The following is a 19,811-nucleotide window of genomic DNA, read 5'->3' as shown; positions in this document are numbered from 1 at the left end:
ATCTAGTGGAAAAAGTCTGTTAAACATTTGAAACCAAAAGCCGCAAGTTTTAGAATAACCAGAAAGAACTAATTTGTTTGGTCTTCCCTCCTCAAAAGGTCCCACCGTTTAGCATCTGCCACCGAAAGACCCCATTTTTCGCGCGACCCCCCCAAAGACCCCATGTTGTATATAAAGTTGCTACCGCACATGCATGTGACTTTACTATTGGAGTGACCCCACCACCATCAGTTTGAACCATTTGATTGCTGACAGAGTGTACACTTGGCATGTGGTTTAGTTCATGGCCCAAAAGACCGGGTTTTTCGCACGACCGTATATAACTGAGTCCTCTAAATTAATTTTCTAGATTATAATTTTCTAAAAGGAAGACAAGACTAACTCAATTTCGTTTTGTTTGAGCATAATTTGTCAGTTGAATACTATTAGTATACATGCATGTGTATTTGTCCAAGACTGAGTGGTTACTTGTTTTATTGGTTTTTTTGGGTTTTTTGGGGTTTTTGGTTGTTTGTTTGTTGTTGTTGTTGTTGTTGTTGTTAATTGTTGGTTTTTTTAATTCATACTAACACATGACACAGAAAACAAAGGTATTATTATTTGCGCAAATTCACTCAACAAACAACATCTATTACTTTTAACAATAAAGGACTACTTCGTATAACTTCCAAATCTGGGTGTTTGATAAACCTAGATTTGGAAGACGTGTGTGAACTTTATTCATTACAATATTCATAGCTAGCTATCACACAAGAAACTGTAATATAATCAAACAAGAAACAAGAAAGTATTCACTGATTATTCAGGACTACTGAGGCACATCCACTATTATGGAATTCCATTAAGGGATGGGGTATGAGCGCTTGGACAGTATTTTTGTGGGCCATTAGAGCACATCAGACATATCGAATTGCATTCTGAATACGAAGAATGTCCTTCTGATATAAAATAATTTTGAATTTTTGAAAAATTCGCGATATAGGCCTAATACTTTATGACAAATTATTAAAATTTGATATTTCTTTAAATTTTTGATTTATAACAGTCCTCGAAGTAAACTTTATAAATCTAATGATACATTTAAAATAGACTTGGTGATTTATTAAAGCATGCAAGCCAGCCGAAGCCGACCTACACTCGTCAGAATATGCTTATCACTGGAAACTGATTTCTATTTCTAGCGCGGAATGCTCACGCCGCGAAGTGGCGACGGCGAGCGCGAAGCGCGATCACCGAGCGTAAAACGCGCGGAGCTAGTGCTAGATCTTTAAGCTGAATTTATACTCGATCGCCGAGCGATGCGATTAATCGCTTTTGAAAAAGCGATTTGCAATCGCCGAATTTTGCGATGCATCGCCCGTCGCTTTTGCATTTATGCTTATCACGGCGATAGCGATTGCAGACGACAATTAAAATATTCTAAATGCCACAAAATACATTTTTAAAACATCAGTTGCTGTCAATAATTATTGCTTTGAATAAATTCATCATTAAAAGTTAAAAATCGAGAAAGGTAAATTAATTAGCAAAATAATAGATCCAGTTGGTTGTATATGATTGGTTGACGCATTCACGTGTCAAGCGATATCGCTGGGAAGTTGAGATTTCTTCAACTTGCAAAAGCGACGTCGTTTTGCCTCCGCGATTTGAATCGATTGATCGGCTTGACGCTCTGGAAATGTAAGTAAACATTGAGCATGCGTGAAAATCGCTTTTCTGCAAAAGCGATTGAGTATAAAGACAGTTTAATTGGCATACATATCTAATGATATGTACTTTAAGTGTATGTAGCTGGGAGGAAAAGCCGATGATCAATTGAAAATTTTGACCTTTCATATTGAAGGTATACATTTGTTCCCCAAAAGACCTAATTTTTTCAATACGAAAGGTCAACATTTTCAATTGGTCGTCGGTTATCATCACAGCTATACATACACTACATATCATCAATGTATTTATAAAGTTTACTTCGAGGACTGTTAAATATCAAAAATATCAATTTTTATCATTTGCCATAAAATGTGTATTATATTGCGAAAAAAAAAAATCAAAATTATTTTATATCATCAGGACATTCTTCGTATTCAGAGTGCAATTCGATATGTCTGATGTGCCCTCATGTCACACAAAAATACTGTCCAAGCGCTCATACCCCATCCCTTAAGGGAATTCCATAACGGTGCACGTGACTGTAGTCCTGAATGATCAGTGAATACTTACTTGTTTGAATATACTTACTACAGTTTCTTGTGTGATAGCTAGCTATGAATATTGTAATGAATACCTGTAAGATGTTGAACAATTTCTTTAGCTATTTTTTTTTACAATGAAGTTTCCTACGTCATAGCTTTTATTCTGATCAAATTTGTTGATTATCTTCAAGATCTCCGAAATTAATTTTTTGGCATTCTGCGTTCAAAATCTTTCAAGTGTGTTGTGAGTACAGAAAAAGATGCTCTAATGTCCCAAAATAAATACTGTCCAAACGTTCATACCCCAGCCCTTAAAGTATTTATAAATGTTTACCTCCCGGGGACACTCAAGTCATATGAAATTGGTATCCTATGTATAGGGCCGCATCGGACACTTTCAAATTGGATGAGGGCATGATCATGGCATTCGGTGAGAGCAAAAAGTACAATTTGGGTCATTGGGTGAGAGACCGTCGTTTGGACCTAAGGCGGGCATGGGTGAATACATGATTTTTTTTTCAGGCCTATGGTCTTTGGGTGAGAGCCAAAACAAACCCACAGCAGGCCTAACCTCTAGTTTTCGCTTAATTGCTTTGTTATTTCAAAAGAAGTTGTTAAGATTAAAATTTTGTTCCTATGGTGATAATGAATTTGCTGTTCAAAATAAGGACCCTTGGACGATGAAAGAATAAATGGCGAAATAAGGGGTCTTTAGGTGCATGGCAGAACATTAAAAAAAAAGTGGTGAGGAGCGGGGGTGACAGCGATGCTGAAAAGGGGCTTCCTAACAACCTATAGGCTTATTGGCATACGCGTCACCTCCAAAGTTAAACACGTTTTTGCATATAGGTCCTACTATTCAATTCAATTTAAATTTTACCCATATGCCTACACAGAAAGGCACACTCAGCCCTTGAGCTAGTCATTTTGAACATTCATGTGTCAACTTCCATAAACATTTATTGACTAAACATTTATCAAAATTCAATGGCTAAACATTTGACATAGTAAATAATGTTTCCATATAGGCCTATTATAAATTATACAGGACCAAGTATTTTAAGAATGTGTACATAGAAAAAGTCTTAAATTGATAAACACAGGTTTTTGCAGTGTAGGCCTATTATACCAGGAAAAATTTGAAACGTTTTCAATAATAGTAATAATTAGATGAATGATGATCAAAACTTATCATAAGCGCCGGTGAGTCCACAGATTCAGGACCTATAATCAGCACTTCGCTCTGGTTTCGATAATACAGAAATAAAACAAAATCAACCGCGTTTTAAACATGATAACATCTAATTTTCTGACACAGTAAGCACAAAAATGTTTTACGACATTATTTAAAATGTTGTCGAATATCGATCAGGCCTAAATTATTATATATTTTTGCAGCAAACTGTACGGGCAAAACACGGAGTATGCGGCCCGTCTCTACATAATAAAGCTTAATAAATATGTATAGTAGGCCCTACTGAATGACTTTTATTCAATTAATAGGTATGAGGCCGTAAACGGCTGGAGATAAAGACTATCACGTCCATTTCCCACGTCCATTAGGGCATTTTTGCCGCGTCCATTTGCCACGTCCATTTGGCCATTTTCCACGTCCATTTGGCCTTTATTGCAGACTGGACGCGCGTCCGTTTTCCACGTCTGTTTCGTGCTTTTTGCTCTGTTACATACCAGAATATTTTGTTGATGACTGCATGTATAGATGGGCCTGGTATGTCTACATCTGCAGTGCAATCGCATGTATGCAATCATAATGCTAACAGATGTCTACATCTGAATTCTAACTAGGTGTAAACATCTTTCAGCATACCTGTTGTCCACATCAGGTAGGCCACCAGATGTCACCACATCCTCATGTCCACCTGGTGCAGCTGCATCCAGTTGCCCACTAGATGTTGCCACAACCGGTGGGCATCTAGTGGTGCACCTAGTTGCCCACCGGATGTCGTGACATCCGGTGGGCAACTGGATGCGCCAAACGGCTGTGATACCCATTTACATGCGCGCATAGCACTCACTGACTCAGACATGTATGGCCGTACATGCATGGCCGGTCTCGTTCTATTTACTTGCATACGAGACTCATACCGGTATATATAATAATGCCTATTACTATACCTCATAAATATTTATTAGGTAATCCATACATCTTATTGGTTAATAACGTCAGCGTCCGAGTACGGTATTTTGATTACTTCCCCGCGCCTGTGCAATTACGCGCACGCGGGGAAGTAGGAAAAACTTCCGCACCCTACTACCCATCGATATTAAATACAATCAGATGTCTAACGTGCGTACTGAAGAATAGTACGAGTGCGTAACCGCATTTTCGAAAAAAGTTCCACAAATTATGATAATGAGTTCCACAAATTATGATAATGAGTCGAATATCTGTTAATGCGCATGCGCAACATGTACAATATGCCGTACATTGTACATGGAATTTGATGAAATCTTATGACGTCATTTTTTGTTCGTCCGATCAAAAAATTAATGGCGACCAATTTTCACCGCTTACATTGAAATTTCCGGGTTTTCATCCAAAATATCTCAACATCAGCTGATGTTTATGACTTGGTACTTTGTCACCCGTGAGCATTTGCGGACTTTTACCACTTGGATTACATTGGGCACACGTAGCTCTTCGATTTTAAGTGATTTTGGACAAGAAACTCCGTCTCCAAATCGGTGTACATTTTACACGCAATTTTCGCATTAGGCAGTGCACTGCAATGCAGTGTGAGTTGAGAGGTTGTACTGCAATGGCAACAACCGGGTCACGGATGTCATGGATAATGTAGTCTGTAGTTCTCTGACCGGGATCTCTGATTGATTTCATCAGCTACTTCTCCTGTCACTCACGGGTAAGTAAGTTTAGCCCGGATTTTAGCTCATATTTGGACAGGAAATCTACTGTTACTGACGGCCGTATACATGTATACCCATCAATCCCATCATTCAATCATGCCCATGCCATGCATGCATGATTGCATGGTTACATTTTTCACTTGCATGCTTGTCAATGCTGAGACTAGCATGACTAGTAAACCAACAGGTCAATGTCATACTCATAGTCGACAAATTGTCGTTGATAGCAGTAGTTATGCATAGACTCTGGAGTTTAACATTTGTGACATTAAATCACCGACGACACACCAAGTAAATGTTCGCGCCCATGCCATGCCGGCATGGGTTTGAATTTGATCTTATTTAAATAGAAAAATTATTTAAATAGAGGCCGTCAGCGTGACGTCATATGCCGCCATCTTGTGGGTACACGCTGCGATGGTCGTTCGATCTCCATGCGTAAACAGCAAAATCACGGCGTTGTTGCGTGATAACAGCTGCGTGGCAAGCTGCGACCATCGCAGCGATCATTTGTACGATCCACAAGATGGCGAAATGCTGACGGCGTGGCCTCTATTTGTGTACATCGTGGAACATTCAACTACGATTGTTACTCACAACTAATCATGCTAAAATAATACACGAGTGTACAGTGCTACTCTACGCGAGTACGCGTCCATATTAGCGAGGTTATACTATGATCAGCTCTTAATAGGCGGGAATTATTCGGTTTTTGTTACTGCGCGAGTCAATAAAGTTCCAACTTACGCACACGTAAATTCACAAAAGCACGCATCTTCACGCAAGACGCAAACATGGCAAAGCGCAGATCGCGTAACTGCTGCGCCCAGCTGTGTGTACGCCGTTCTATATCAATCCACGATGTTATGAGTCCCCGCCTATTAAGAGCTGACCAGAGTATATCTGTGTACAACAGCTTACTACGCATAGCCACGCAAAGAGTATGTTCCACGATGCACATGAATTAAATAATTTTTCTATAGCATGCTTACAAAATGTAGTACTAGTAGGCAGGCATATAATGTAAATTTGACGAAAATTTAAGTACAGGGCGTTCATGCGTGGTCTGACGTGCCGCTATACCATTTTTCACCCTGATGTAGCAGTGCGTCAGTGCGTATTTCATTGGGTGCAGCTTCAAGTCGCTAGTTTTTGCTCTAAAGCGCTGGCGGTGGCGGCATACATGCACATGCTCAAAGCATGAAAGATGTGCGACGTCGCATGGATGCGTGTGAGATACAGATGCCACAACTCGTTCACGTCACTGTCACATCAGGCTGAAAAATGGCACACACGACACCGCTATTCCGACCACACAAATCAGGGTCTTAGGCAGGATTTGAAGGTTTGGGTGGGTAAATAAAAAAAACTGGGTAGGCCTACTGTGTAAATTTAAAATTTGTGTGGGCTAAAACTGGGTGGTTACAAATTTGGGTGTGTAAAACATTAAAACACTCCCTATATGGCTGGCTGCCTAATCCCTTGTACTGTACATGCTGTATGTCAGTCCGAATATGAAAATCACTGCACTCATCTGACACTGTCCGAAATTTAATTCTAAAAAACATGTAGCTAGTCCAAATGTTTTTCAGACTAGTGCAGTATTTTATTAAAATTCTGAAAATCATGTCACCAGCCCAAATCTGAATAGCACAGATTTAGATCAATATGCAGCTAGTCTGAATATGAAAAGTGTATACTGCACAAGATGGCAAGAAAAATACTGCACCAGTCCAAAACTGAAAACCATTGGCATTGCTCTAGTCTGAATCTAAAAAAAAACCACTGTGCTGGTCTGGATATGAAAAACACTGCGCTGGTCTAAATATGGGAAATATTTGGACTAGCTATGGACTATGCAGTGTTTTCAAATTCGGACTAGTAAGTCCTGTGGTTCTCAGTGTCGGGCTACAACGCTATATGGTTTTCAGTTTCGGACTGGCGCTGTATTTTTCAGATTCGGACTAGCGCAGTGTTTTTCAGATTCGACTAGAGCAACACGAACGCCACTGATTTGAACTCCTTACTATAGGGCCTGTGGGCTATTTTGTTGGCAGGGCCCTTATCCTTAAATCCGCCACTGGGCTGCAATATGCTAAAAAAATAATAATTAATAACCACAATAACACACTCATATTTCACTTTTTTATTTCACAAACTAGGTCGTGACGGTGACAGTAACCTGGATTATGATGATAAGGAGAATGAACGAACAATAGTACATCATGGATGGAATATAATTAACCTGGTATGTTGGCCTACACTACAGTAAATTTGATTTAAAGCCATTAAAATGTACATTGTACAAACTACTAGTACATCAAATTTTAATTTTATTATTCTTTACACAAAATGTGGAAATAGTATTAGAAATAACTGTCAGAAATGGGGTCTGTCCATTTTAACAAGATAAAGTTAAAGAAACCCTGCTGGCTATTTTGGCTGTCACCTACAACATGGAGTTCTATGGGGAATTAAATGTCTGATTAGTTTGAATATAAATGCGACATTATGTCAAAATTACATTTTGATCTGACCAACACAGTGTAAACATTACAAATATGCATTTTTACAAATTTCATAAAATTTTACAAATATGGCTTTAAATAAAAATGCAAACAAAATTGTATAGTAGTATACACATTAGGCCTAAAAAATTGTTTGATTGGGGTAACATAAAAAAAAAATATTAGGGTAGGTCAGTTGGCAATTAAAAAAAAAAATTTACTCACACAATTTAAACTGTAGGCCCTATTTACCGTAATTGCATGATAAAGGCCTTGGAACTTTTTGTTTTGTTTTTTTAATTTAATTTTTTTTTTAATTTTAAAAACTTTTGCAAAAAAAATAAGAAAAAAAGTCTAGGGTCGGGCTTATTATTAGGTCGGTTGGGTTACATAAATCAAACAATTTTTAGGTCTTGCATGTGAGGAGAGCGTGGCCTAGTGGTTAAGGCATAGGACTGTGAACCCAAGGGTCAAGGGTTCGAATCCCAGGTCCGGCTCTTTGTGTCTTTGAGCAAGACACTTCACTCTACTTGCTTAGTGCTTCGGAGGGCACTTTAAGCTGTCGGTCCTGTGTACATGCATATTTTCTCACATTAATGTAGTGTGCACGTTAAAGAACGTCACAGGCTATTCGAAAAGAGCAGGGGATCATCCCGGTCATGTTGACTGTAGGCCTACTTCAAAATACACTCATCTACTCTAGGTTCCAGAGTAAAAAATAAGTACAGCTTGCTTAACTTGTCTGTACGCAGTGCGATAATACTCATACATATGAGGGAGGCACTTATAAGGAAGAAGAAGAAGAATCAAAATATATGTACATTTTATGGACTACACTTTCCATATAAAACATTTTTAGCTTCAAAATGTATCACTGATTCTGATTCACTGTCTTATTAGTAGGGACAGATACAAATGTACATGGCGAGTTAAAAAAGGTGAGTTAGGAAAAGCGAGGTACCCCTACAAGGCTACAAAGTTTCAAAGTGACCACCTGCTGAGATTGTAGCAAGTCCCAGTGGTGAGTTAGGTTCTTATGCCAAGTCCAACTTAGTGTTGGGGCATGCACTTTCCTGGAGTGGACAGTCGGTAGCTTCAATGTTGCAAATTTGACTTAGTCTGCGACTTTGCTGATACAAAATTTCGAAGGTTGGATTTTTAAAATATACATAAAAACAATCTATATTCATGCACCGAAGTGTATCACTTGTACATGTACAAAATGTATACACTAATAAATTTTAAACAAATATTTTAACATTTTTCTTTCTTCTTTTTCAAGGCAATGGAGATTGATCAATTTGGCGTAACTCACCACTGGGACTTGAATTGCTATGGCGTCATTCGCCGGTGGGACTTGGTTACTTTGGCGTAACTTGCCAGTGGGACTTGATTGCTTTAATTGGCCTAACTAAACTTGCAGACTGTGACTTGATGGACAGCTCCATGGGGGTATGTGACAAATTGTGTATCTTTGTGGGCTGTAACTCGCTTTTTCACTAACTTGCCTTTTCTTAATTTGCCAAAAAAATATTCCCCTTGTTGGTAGATGAGCTGTGCAAAACAACAACAATTCAGCAATTTTGAGTGTGCAGGTAACTGACGATTTAAAAAAAAGGCAGGTTTACAACTTTACAAGGCGAGTTTAATCATGACCCACACAAATATTTACTCTACCCCCTCACAAATATTTACGTCAGTGTGCGAAATAAAGAAAATACAGAGGTTATCCCAACGATAACTAAAGAATAAATTCTGTTTGTCCTCAAAACATTTTGGTTGTCCCCAAAATGTGTCATATTTTTTAATGCAAAAAATCAAATTTGTTTGATGTCTTTTGGTGTGGTAAATCTGTAGCCACAAATTGCTAAACCTGAGGCCCTTTCATTTGATGAAATTCACGATATAATACAAATTTTATGACAAATTATTAAAATTTGATATTTTTCACATTTTGGAGATATTACAGTCCTCAAAGTAAATTTTATAAATTTAATGATATAGTCTTAAAGTGTATGTAGCTGGGAGTCTTCAATACAAAAGGTCAAAATTTTCAATTGATCATCGGCTTTTCATCCCACCTACATACACTTTAGGTAGAAATCATCAGATTTATAAAGTTTACTTCGAGTACTGTTAAATATCAAAAATATCAATTTTGAATGATTTGCCATAAAATGTGTATTACATTGCGAATTTCAAAAAATCAAAATTATTTGATCTATCAGAAGGCCATTCTTCGTATTCAGAATGCAATTCGATATGTCTGATGTGCTCTAATGTCCCACAATAATACTGTCCAAACATTCATACCCCTTCCCTTAAGGATACAAATTACAATCAATTTACATGAAGTCAAAAGTCAAAATTTCATGTCAAGTTTATCATGATTTTGGAGGTAAAATATAGTGGTTGTCCCCAGTCCCCAGTGGTTGATAAGTACATAGCTCAATATGGTTGTCCCCGCTAATTCTTGGACAAGAGGACAGACAAGAGGATTTATTTCGAACACTGATTGACATCCAGAGGCTTGCCTATGTGATAAAGCTAAAGTGAGTGTGTACTCTCTTTAACCAAAATTATGTGTACATAGGCCTACATGTACTGTTGGAACTGCAAGAATCACAATTTTGTCTCTGTCTTCAATTATTTTATTTTACAGATGAAAACAAGAACTTGCACTGGAAGTCTGGAAGGACCGTGGAGATAGGAGTACCGATCTGTATACAATTTTATACATCAAACCTATCAGACACAGAAGGGGTCATCCAATTTGAAATGACAGCCACCAACAGGACAGTTTTATGAGCTTTTATGCACATTCGTACTTCCCCCTGTACTACATGTATAAAGCACACATCCAGGAAAGAACTCCAGGACTGTGTAAAGACATGGAATGGTGATGGTCTCCAATCTTTGGCAGTCACACAAGCAAATCCATCTAAATTCAAGGCTACTGTTCTTCTTGAAAAACTGCCCTTAAATTAGTCATGCATGCCACCATGATACCACATGCTTGCTGCCACCACTAGTGGAAACTTGATAATGGGACTGAGTATTTTGGAGGAAAACAAACCATGAACTCAGGGGTAGCAATAAACCAGTGCTTAGAGGTCCAGGACTGCCATTGTTAAAGCCATATTATAACATTTGCTGAGGAGGACTCCCTCAATATTTTTCAAAATTCTGTTTTTTACACAATAATATCCAGCAAAAATCAGGACTCTAGGTGCTGCAGTTTTAATTATTACTATGGAATGTGTCCCCAGAACAGTGGCATAGATTTCTTTGTGACATGGGGGGATGAGGTTGGAAAAATTGTCTTGATAGTGAATCCAACACATTTTGGCGACAAAAGAAGTTTTTTTTTTTTGGTTTTTGGTTTAAGGGGTTGAAATTTTCGGGGGGAGGTTGAGTGAGCAAACCAACTCATTTTGGGGTTCATTACACCACACTGGGCTATACTTAACTAATACTATACTTTTATAGTGCGCCTTTTCCATTAGCTTCAAAGCGAAATGTCAAAAGAATACCAGAAATGATCAAATACAGAAAAAAAGGCAACATTATCAGCTATACATGTCATGGAAAAAGATATATCTTGACCATGGTTTTGAATTATTCCAGGGGACATAGGCGTAGATCCCAGGGGGATATGCGCGAATTTATTCCACTTTTGCACTATTTCATCGATTTTACCTTCAAAATGGCAAAATTTTTCGCACGCATTTGTGCCATATACTGGTTCTGTTGCCAAAAGTGACGGATTCTCTATATTTCAAGAATTTTTTCCAACCCATCCCCCCCAATGTCAAAAAGAAATCTACGCCACTGCCAGAGGAGCAGCATTCCTGTTATGAACCGGTAAGGTATTCCACAAGCGTGGATCTGCCACTGGTAAAATAGCAATGTGGTGGTACAGGTGTGCCAAAATATTCCTCTATCCAGTCAGAATCATTATCATACATGTATCAGTAATCTTGGTAATGAGCTTTTAATTTGATGGGGAAATAAAACAATTAAAAAGATACATGCTTCTTGTGTGTGTTTCATTGCAAATCGCCTAATTAATGATTGTAGATACTGAATGTTAATTTTATTATTTGAGTTTCTCAAACATTGCTAGTATATCTTTAGTATCTACCCTATGGGGTTTAATACCCCAGGTTACAAAATGATTTTCAAAACATAAATTGTAGCGCTTGCTAAACTTTGGTTCACCTCAAGTACAGTAGTGACGTCAATGCTTTTTCGCGGTTGCGCTGCAAACAAGCGTCGCTTGGACTTGTGTGGCTACGCTCTCTGCGACTAACTTTACGCGCACAGTTAAATCCTGCACATACATGTAGTGAAATACGCACCTACGTCATTACCAAACTTGAGGCGAACCATGTTGCAATTGGATAAACAAGTTCACCTTTTTGTGTTGACTCACTTAAAGAGTGACAATCTTGGTTCTAGCAACAAAGGGTACCTAAAAAAACCTTTTTATTTCGAACAGAATTTTGAACCATTTTGCTTTCAGGTCATAAATTTGTGATTTTGAGTTTTACATAAAAGAACATATCATGTGTTTTCATTTTTGCAATAGCTGTGTGGAGCACAAAAAGTGCAACTCATCTTCTGCAAAAATTGCCACTTTTACAGGACTGTGCCCCCAAAACTGAACTGTTTATGGCCAACAACAAGTTCAGGATTTTGTATGTCAAACCCCGAAACTGAATACTTTTTTTACACCTACAGTACACTTGGACTTTAATTTGGACACTTCGTCATGTGTGTGCGACAGGAACCAAAGCGGTCCAAATCCACTGAGTTGGACATAGAATTGTTAAACATTATAGGTTACATATGATTTTTGCTTCATACTAATAGAAATTTAGATATAGGCCTAAATAAATTAAAAATGCTAGTGTCAATAATGCATGTGATAAATCTTCTCGCCAGTTGAAAGCCCAAGCATGTTTTGTTTAATAACTTTTTTAGCAACTGCTTTATCTCCTCAACAAATATATGAACTTGATTCGATTTTTGTAGCTTTTTCAGGGCCAGATCAGAATTTCGTTTCACAGTGCGAGAATCAATCCTGATTCTTTCAGAATAAATTTGCAGGGAATCATTTGATTCTCGCAAATCAACTCATCTATCTCATTTATTCTGACCCTGTCTTTATTGTTTGTCCAAATAGAAATGAGAGGGTTTTTAGTAGCGTCTATGCGTATAGGTTAGGAGACTGAAGGATGTAAAAAATGCCGAAATACAGGCAAAAACATGGATCTTTCCCAAGTCCCCAAATTTGAGATATATTTAGTATTCGGACACGTTATAAAGATTTAGGTGACTAGGCAAGATCCAGGCTACGTACTGCACATTTATTGCAGTATAAATCATGAATATTAATTAACATGCCCATATAAGGATCGTACATCCGGGCGATCATGCCATTATTAGCGTTCCTCATTAACATTATTTGTGGAACTTTATCTAATTAACATTATTTGTGGAACTCATTAACATTATCTGTGGAACTTTATGCAGTACTTCCGGTTACGCCGTATATCGAAAGCACACCACCTCAATGCCTTCGGCAAAATATTTCCCTAAAATATCGCAAAGTAGTTTGATTGACAGATTTCACCTCTGACCTCGATCACAAACATGGCTGCGCCCAGTGGGACATTCACACACACACAAAATGCAATACACACGATAGTTGTGAAAATCAATCGCATTATTTGCCTCGTTTACCGACGTGCTTTGACAAGTTTGCAATAGGGTTTCAATTCATCATGTATCAGAGAAGCAAATAATAATATGGACTAAGAACAAATATTGCCACGGACATCGAATCCCGCATCGAATAGACGGCGAAAACATGACGATATCGAGATTTGTTCCATTGACTACCATGTACTGCACTGCCCGTATGTTTTCATATGCATCAATTGATCATACCTTTGTCTGTGTGTACAGCTAGCTGAGCATGCTGTATGTTGGATTGTTTTGCTTGTTGTGTACACGACTCTGCAAGGTGGGTTTCTTTTATATAACCAATACTATAATATTTACAGTAATTTCTTGGCCAAACTGGAACACTATAAACGCTATATCGCTAGTGGCTCCACGATAAACACACGCGAATATAGCGTGGTACAGAAGAAAGCATTCACGCGCCTTACATTGCGTACACGCTTAGTACGAGGACGCAACGCACATGTTCCAGTTTGGCCAAGAAAATACTGTAAATATTATAGTCTAAATCTACCGTTCACAAACACTTGTTAGGGGGCATGATGCAAAAAGGGTGGCCCTGAATTTTTTTGACCCTCTCTAAGGGGGGCTGGGGGACCTGAAAAAAATGACCAGGTGATGACCACAAATTTTCTGGGAAAAATTGAGTTTATATGCTTTTCTATGGGGTTGACCCATAATTTTCATGTCAAAAAGGGAGGTCCCTGAAATTTTCGAGGTCTGTAAAGTCCCCCCTTACAAGTGTTTGTGAACGGTCCTTTACATTTAATTATTTTGTTTAAAAAGGTGATGATTTAACTAAAAAAATGAGGGGTCTTGCCCCCGGGGGGGGTTCTTCGAAAAATTTTGTACGGGGGTGTGCCACGCAGACTTTCGGATGCTGACTTTCTCTATACCTACTTTTTGCTGTTTTTGCTACCCATCAGTATACCAATTTTCAAGAAAAATCACCCAAAAAGCACCCAAATTTGCCATAATTAGGCGCTTTAAGTGCAATTTTTCCAAAATGCGCCTAATTAGGCGCATTGGTCTCCGCTGATAACCCACCCATCGATATACCAAAATTGCTGAAAAGGTACCCCAAAACCGTGGCACACCCCCGTATACCTTCAACCAGGAAGACCCCCCCCCCCCCCCGGGGTCTTGCCACCATGTCTGTATATCAAAAATTAGCTAAGTTTATGGGCAAATGACTGTTTTCAAATTCTGCATATTTCTGCAGCCAACATTGACATAGGGGCTGTGCAATAATTATGCACCGGGGGATTTCCAAACGGCACGCCAAAAATCTCTTGCCCCCCCCTTCTTGCCCCGCCAAAATTTGCTTCCCCCCCTCTCAGCCCGCCAAAAATTCTTTGCCCCCCTTGCGTATCATGCCAAATTTTTGGGATCCCAATTTACAAACCTCAAATGGTCTAGATATATGTTGCGAGCGCAGCGTGAAGGAACATTTACGTATTTAAGCGTTTCCGTCCTGTTTTCCATAAGCCTTTTATTTAAAAGGCGCCCCATGAACGTGTGCCAAAAGTCGTTTGCCCCTCCCTTTTGGCTTGCCAAAAATTGCTTGCCCGGCCACCCATCTCTGCTCGCCAAACATTTCTTGCCCCCCCCAATTTTACCCTCCCCAGGGCTCATAATTATTGCACAGCCCTTACTCAGTTACTGTACAAAAATTTATTCTGCAACCTACTACAGGAATTTTTAATAAATCGTGGCAATGTGATTTTCAATTTTAAAAGCGAGTGCATCCGAGTTAAAAGAACGAAACTAAAAGCATCGCTGGATGCTGTCCATGGTAAAAGGCAGTCTATAATCCTGATACATGGATAATAATTTGTAATTTATCATTGGCTAATATTATTTTACATTTTATTTTATTCTCATTTCCAGGTGCAGTAGAACAACTGAGAATAATGGCGCAATTCTTGAAAGACCGAAAAGATAATGATTTGGAAGTGAACAGCTGGCATCTGTAAACTATCTGTTGCATGCATTTAAAACTCTCCCAACATGCTGCTGGACCGATAAAGTCAACAATTTAATTTTTGAAGAAAAATCTTATCTGGAGGTTTAACATTTTAAAAGAAATTAAAAACTTGCATAGCAATACATGTTGTGCATAAACTAACTACATGCACGATGCAGTAGTAATTTAGTAAATATGAACTCCAATTATAATAACAATAAGGACCTCAAAAAGTGACACTGACAAGTGATGCCTACAAGTACAATGCAGAGTTCCTTGTAGACTGTAAATTATAGCACAGAATGATTGGAAATGTTCAATGTGCAGGCATTTTTATTTGGTTAGCCTCAAGTTCGATAGGCCTAATGACATCAATGTCATTTCGCGGTTGTGCCATTACAAACCAACTAAGGCTCTCACCAATTCTGAGTTCCCGCCTGTTCTTGGCCTACCCGGGTCAAAGTACCTGAAAAATGGCATTTTTTTTTTTACAAAATTTGAAAAAATAACCTGGCAGTTAACCTGGCCTTAAATTACTCAGGTGTTATTCAAGGTTGGAAACCAGAGAAATACTGACCTATATAAAAAAAAAATAATTTTAATTACTTTTGCTTCTATTGAACAGCTAGCAATGCATACTAATTCAATGTGTCCCTGCCTGTTCAATAGAAGCAAAAGTATTTTTTCACAAATTAAATCAGGTACCGGTACCCAAGTACATAATTACCTGTTAGTTGAGAGCCCTAAAACCAACATTGTACATGTCGCTCTACGCAATTAACTTTACGAAAGTGCGATTCAATACTCCACCCGGCCCAAAAATTTTTGCACCAACGTCACTACCGAACTTGAGTCAAACTAGGGTTCCGGTGAGTGTGTGTGGGGGGGGGGGGGGTGGCAGTGATGGGTAAGGTGTACCTTCATTCCAATAATTAAAAATCTGGATACTGCAAATATGATGAGTATCCACTTCAAGGGTTTAAGTCCAGAAGGCCCCAATTGCAATAGCTGCCATGTAGACATCTCAGTAATTTTTGCATTATGTAGTGTACATATCTAAAATATGACACCTGGCAGCTATTGCAGGTAGGGCCTTCTGGTCCTAAATCTTCGACTTGTAAATGCTTTATTATTGGCAGACAAACTATTTCTTTCATGAAGACTAGCATTGGCAGGTGTCAGTCAATACTAGTCTTTTGTGAAAGTACCATATTAAGTAGGGCCAGGCGGCATAGGACACATAACACGGACGTCTGAGGCTGGCGAAGATACAGGGCTGACAGCCCCATTCACAATACTACGGTTAGCGATTATAAATGGACAATTAACATACTTGCAGTGGGGTACTTTGCAGAACCCCACCGGTTTTAGAGTAAGATAATTTTGCTTTGACACCACATAACAAATTTAGAATTGTTTGTGAAGATTTCATGATTATGTGTTAATCCAATGGCGACGTCAAAAATAGCGATATCGCATCCACCATCATCTGAGTAGGGCTTGAATTGCAGTGAGGCCACCAAGGCCATTGCCTGCCCTATTTCAGTTTTGGCCTTGGTGCCCCATATCTTTGTCATTTTCAAGGCATTCTTCATCACTTGTTGGCCTTGGTGCCCTTGCTAGTCTTTTGGGAAATTGGGAAGGCTTGTGTGCAGGCCTCGAATTTCAATGTTTTTTTTGGGGGGGGGCTTGAAAATGGGTGCCCCCCAAAAAAAAAGCACCTTGAAATTCGAGGCCTGCACACAAGCCTTCCCAAAAGACTAGTGACTGCCAATAGACAAACAAATGATCTTTTTGTACTTGCAATTCATTACTAAAGTTATTTTTACACTATATAAAAAAGACAAGAGTTCATGAAAAAAACACAACAAGAAAGCATGGTGAATACGGCCGATATGTAGTTTTGATCACTGTTTATTTTGAGATTTGTAAGAAATTTAAAAAATAAAAAGCACTATTTTTTTAATTAAAAAAGTATGAAGTTCTGTGTTTGCCATCAATAAACAATCAAACCAAAATAGTTCATCACACCTACTAAATAGAGAATAAATGATGGGATTTTTTTTACTAGCCTCTACTATTGTGTGATGGAAGAAGATATCCAGTATACGTTCCCTACAAATTCCTCAATCAGTCTACTAGTGATTGTAATCAGAGACAAGTCCAAAATTGGATTAAAACATTTAAATGAAATTTAACTGAATTCTAATCTATTCTTAAACACTTGAGAATGTTCCTGCAATCTTATTGGTTCTTACCCGTGTGATACGACATGATATCACATGGGTTAGCGCGTGTGCATCGACGCGATAGGCGTACTCACTATTTGAACCAATTGGAGGCGCATAGCAACAATGGGACTGATCGATTTTAAGCCCTAGGTATAATTCCTTGCAAAATGTAGGATTGAAGTGTTTAAGAATGAGAATAAAGGTATTGTTTTTAGCCGCTGTCATGCATCTATCATCTCATATAACATGGGCGAGTTCGGGCGACATCATTATTTTTGTTTTACTTAAAAAAATGATGTCGCCCGTGTTATATAAGACGATAGATGCACTCCAGCGGTTAAAAACAATACCATTATTCTCTAATTAGAAACATTCAATCTAGAATTCAATCTAATTCGATTTTTAAAATCGCTTTGATTTTTTTAAATCCAATTCGATTCAATCTAATTTGATTTTAATTTAAGGGGTTTATAAATCCAAAATTTATTTATTAATCTAAGCAATTTTTAATCCCTTAAATTAAAATTAAATTATATTCTAATCTGTCTAGATTGAATATTTCTAATACTAGATTTGAATAATTTTTTACACATTCCATTACACCTAATTTATGAGTCCCGACTTTTAATACTAGTATTGTTCTTCAATTAGCAACATAGTGAAGTGCCACACGGTGAAGTGCGTTTCTGAACTCCGTTATTTCAGTCCTTTGTTTTGTCTGCCTCTGCTGCAAAAAAGCGACTTGGTCAATGGTGACTGGCAGTTGGTTGTTACTTGTACAGTAGCTCTCATCTTTTGGCAGGTCTGAACGGGGTCTGTAAAGGAAAATAGGATTTTAGAAAATTTGTTAGGGTAGAGCTGGGACAGTGGCACAATACCTCCAGCATGTTACAGCAGCCGTTTGAAATCCTTGCCCCCACTCACACTTCCCCAAATGAACACATTCTTCAATAAAAAATCAGCACTTCCCCAGCCCCCTTTGGTGGTGGTGGCAGATTTACCCCCAGCTACATGTAACTGTTCTCTTGATTGCGGAAGCCTGTTGTCGCCACTGGGGTGTGTTACCCCTGATCCCCCCCCCCCCCCTGTGGTGCGGTGTCATTGAGCACTGAGTGATTTCATTTATGGGGCAAATTATTAACCCCCCCAGTTGGTCGCACACCACAGGGTTCATTAAGGTGTCATATTTGGGAACGTTCACAAACACTTGTAACAGGGGGGGCCTAATGCCCAAAGAAAAATTGCCGGGGGGCTTTAAAAATTTCACCTTAATTTTTCTTGTAGAACATTATTACACTATTTTCTATAGGGTTGACATTCATTAATCATGGCCAAAAAGGGGGCCCTGAAATTAATATTAGGTCTGAAAGTGGGGCCCTAAAAAATATTTCCGACCCCCAAAGCTGAGAGGGGGGGGCAAATGATTTTGGCACACATTCTGGGGCGCCTTTTAAATAAAACGCTCTAAAAAGGCTTAGGAAAACCGTACGGAAACGCTTAAATATGCCAATTTTCCTGCTCGCTGCATTCGCAACATGTAAGCATATAGACCATTTTAAGGTTTGCAAATTGGGATCCCAAGTTTGGCATGTGCAAAAGGAGGGGGGGGGGGAATATTTTTTGGCGGGCCAAGAGGTGGGGCAAGTGATTTTGGCATGCCGTGGGGGGGGGCAAGCAATTTTTGGCAAGCCGTTTGAAATCCCCCCATGAGGGAGCTCATCATTATTGCACAACCCCTAAATGCAGTTTTAAAATACATACTTCATCAAAGAGGTAAACAAATCAAGTGTTTTGTATTTTGAAGGTGATGAGGGGGCTGGCATTTTCTTCAGAAAAAAAAAAAAAAAAATACAGGGGGGTCATAGAATTTTCAGACAAAAGATAGGGGGGTTATAATTTTGTTAACACCCAAAATAGGGGGGTTATAGAATTATTAAGGGCTGGTGACTTAAAATTTTAGCGCATTCTTTGACTTCACAATCGAAATGTGCGTACAATCTATGCAAAATGTTTGCGTGCAACGCGCGCCTTGTTTACACTTACAATAAAAATTTTAACACGCTCAATGCACTTTCTTCACTATAAAGTTTTGAGTGCGTGCAGCATTTAGTTCGCAATAAATAATTTGTCTTGAGTCTGTGTAGATGGAAGGGGGGGTTCATAAAATTTTCCAACCAAATTTAGGGGGGGTCATAAAAATTTGCCGCGATAGGGGGTCATTTCTCCGGTCACCGACATATTTGGGACCCCCCATTTCGAAGAAAATGCCAGCCCTAGG

General features: G+C 38.7%; 1 long non-coding RNA gene across 1 annotated transcript; it reads left to right on the top strand.

Annotated features, from left to right (window-relative positions):
- The first annotated feature begins 4,688 nt into the window (after positions 1–4,688).
- On the top strand, positions 4,689–10,946 carry LOC140143111 (uncharacterized). Its single transcript, XR_011857620.1, has 4 exons — positions 4,689–5,074; positions 7,241–7,326; positions 8,868–9,037; positions 10,248–10,946. It is a non-coding gene; the product is annotated as an uncharacterized lncRNA (long non-coding RNA).
- The last annotated feature ends 8,865 nt before the right edge of the window (positions 10,947–19,811 follow it).

Source organism: Amphiura filiformis, chromosome 20 (assembly GCF_039555335.1).
Source record: "Amphiura filiformis chromosome 20, Afil_fr2py, whole genome shotgun sequence".
Classification (NCBI taxonomy): domain Eukaryota; kingdom Metazoa; phylum Echinodermata; class Ophiuroidea; order Amphilepidida; family Amphiuridae; genus Amphiura; species Amphiura filiformis.
The sequence above is the reverse complement of the archived record's forward strand: the minus strand, read 5'-3'. Positions and strand labels throughout refer to the sequence as shown.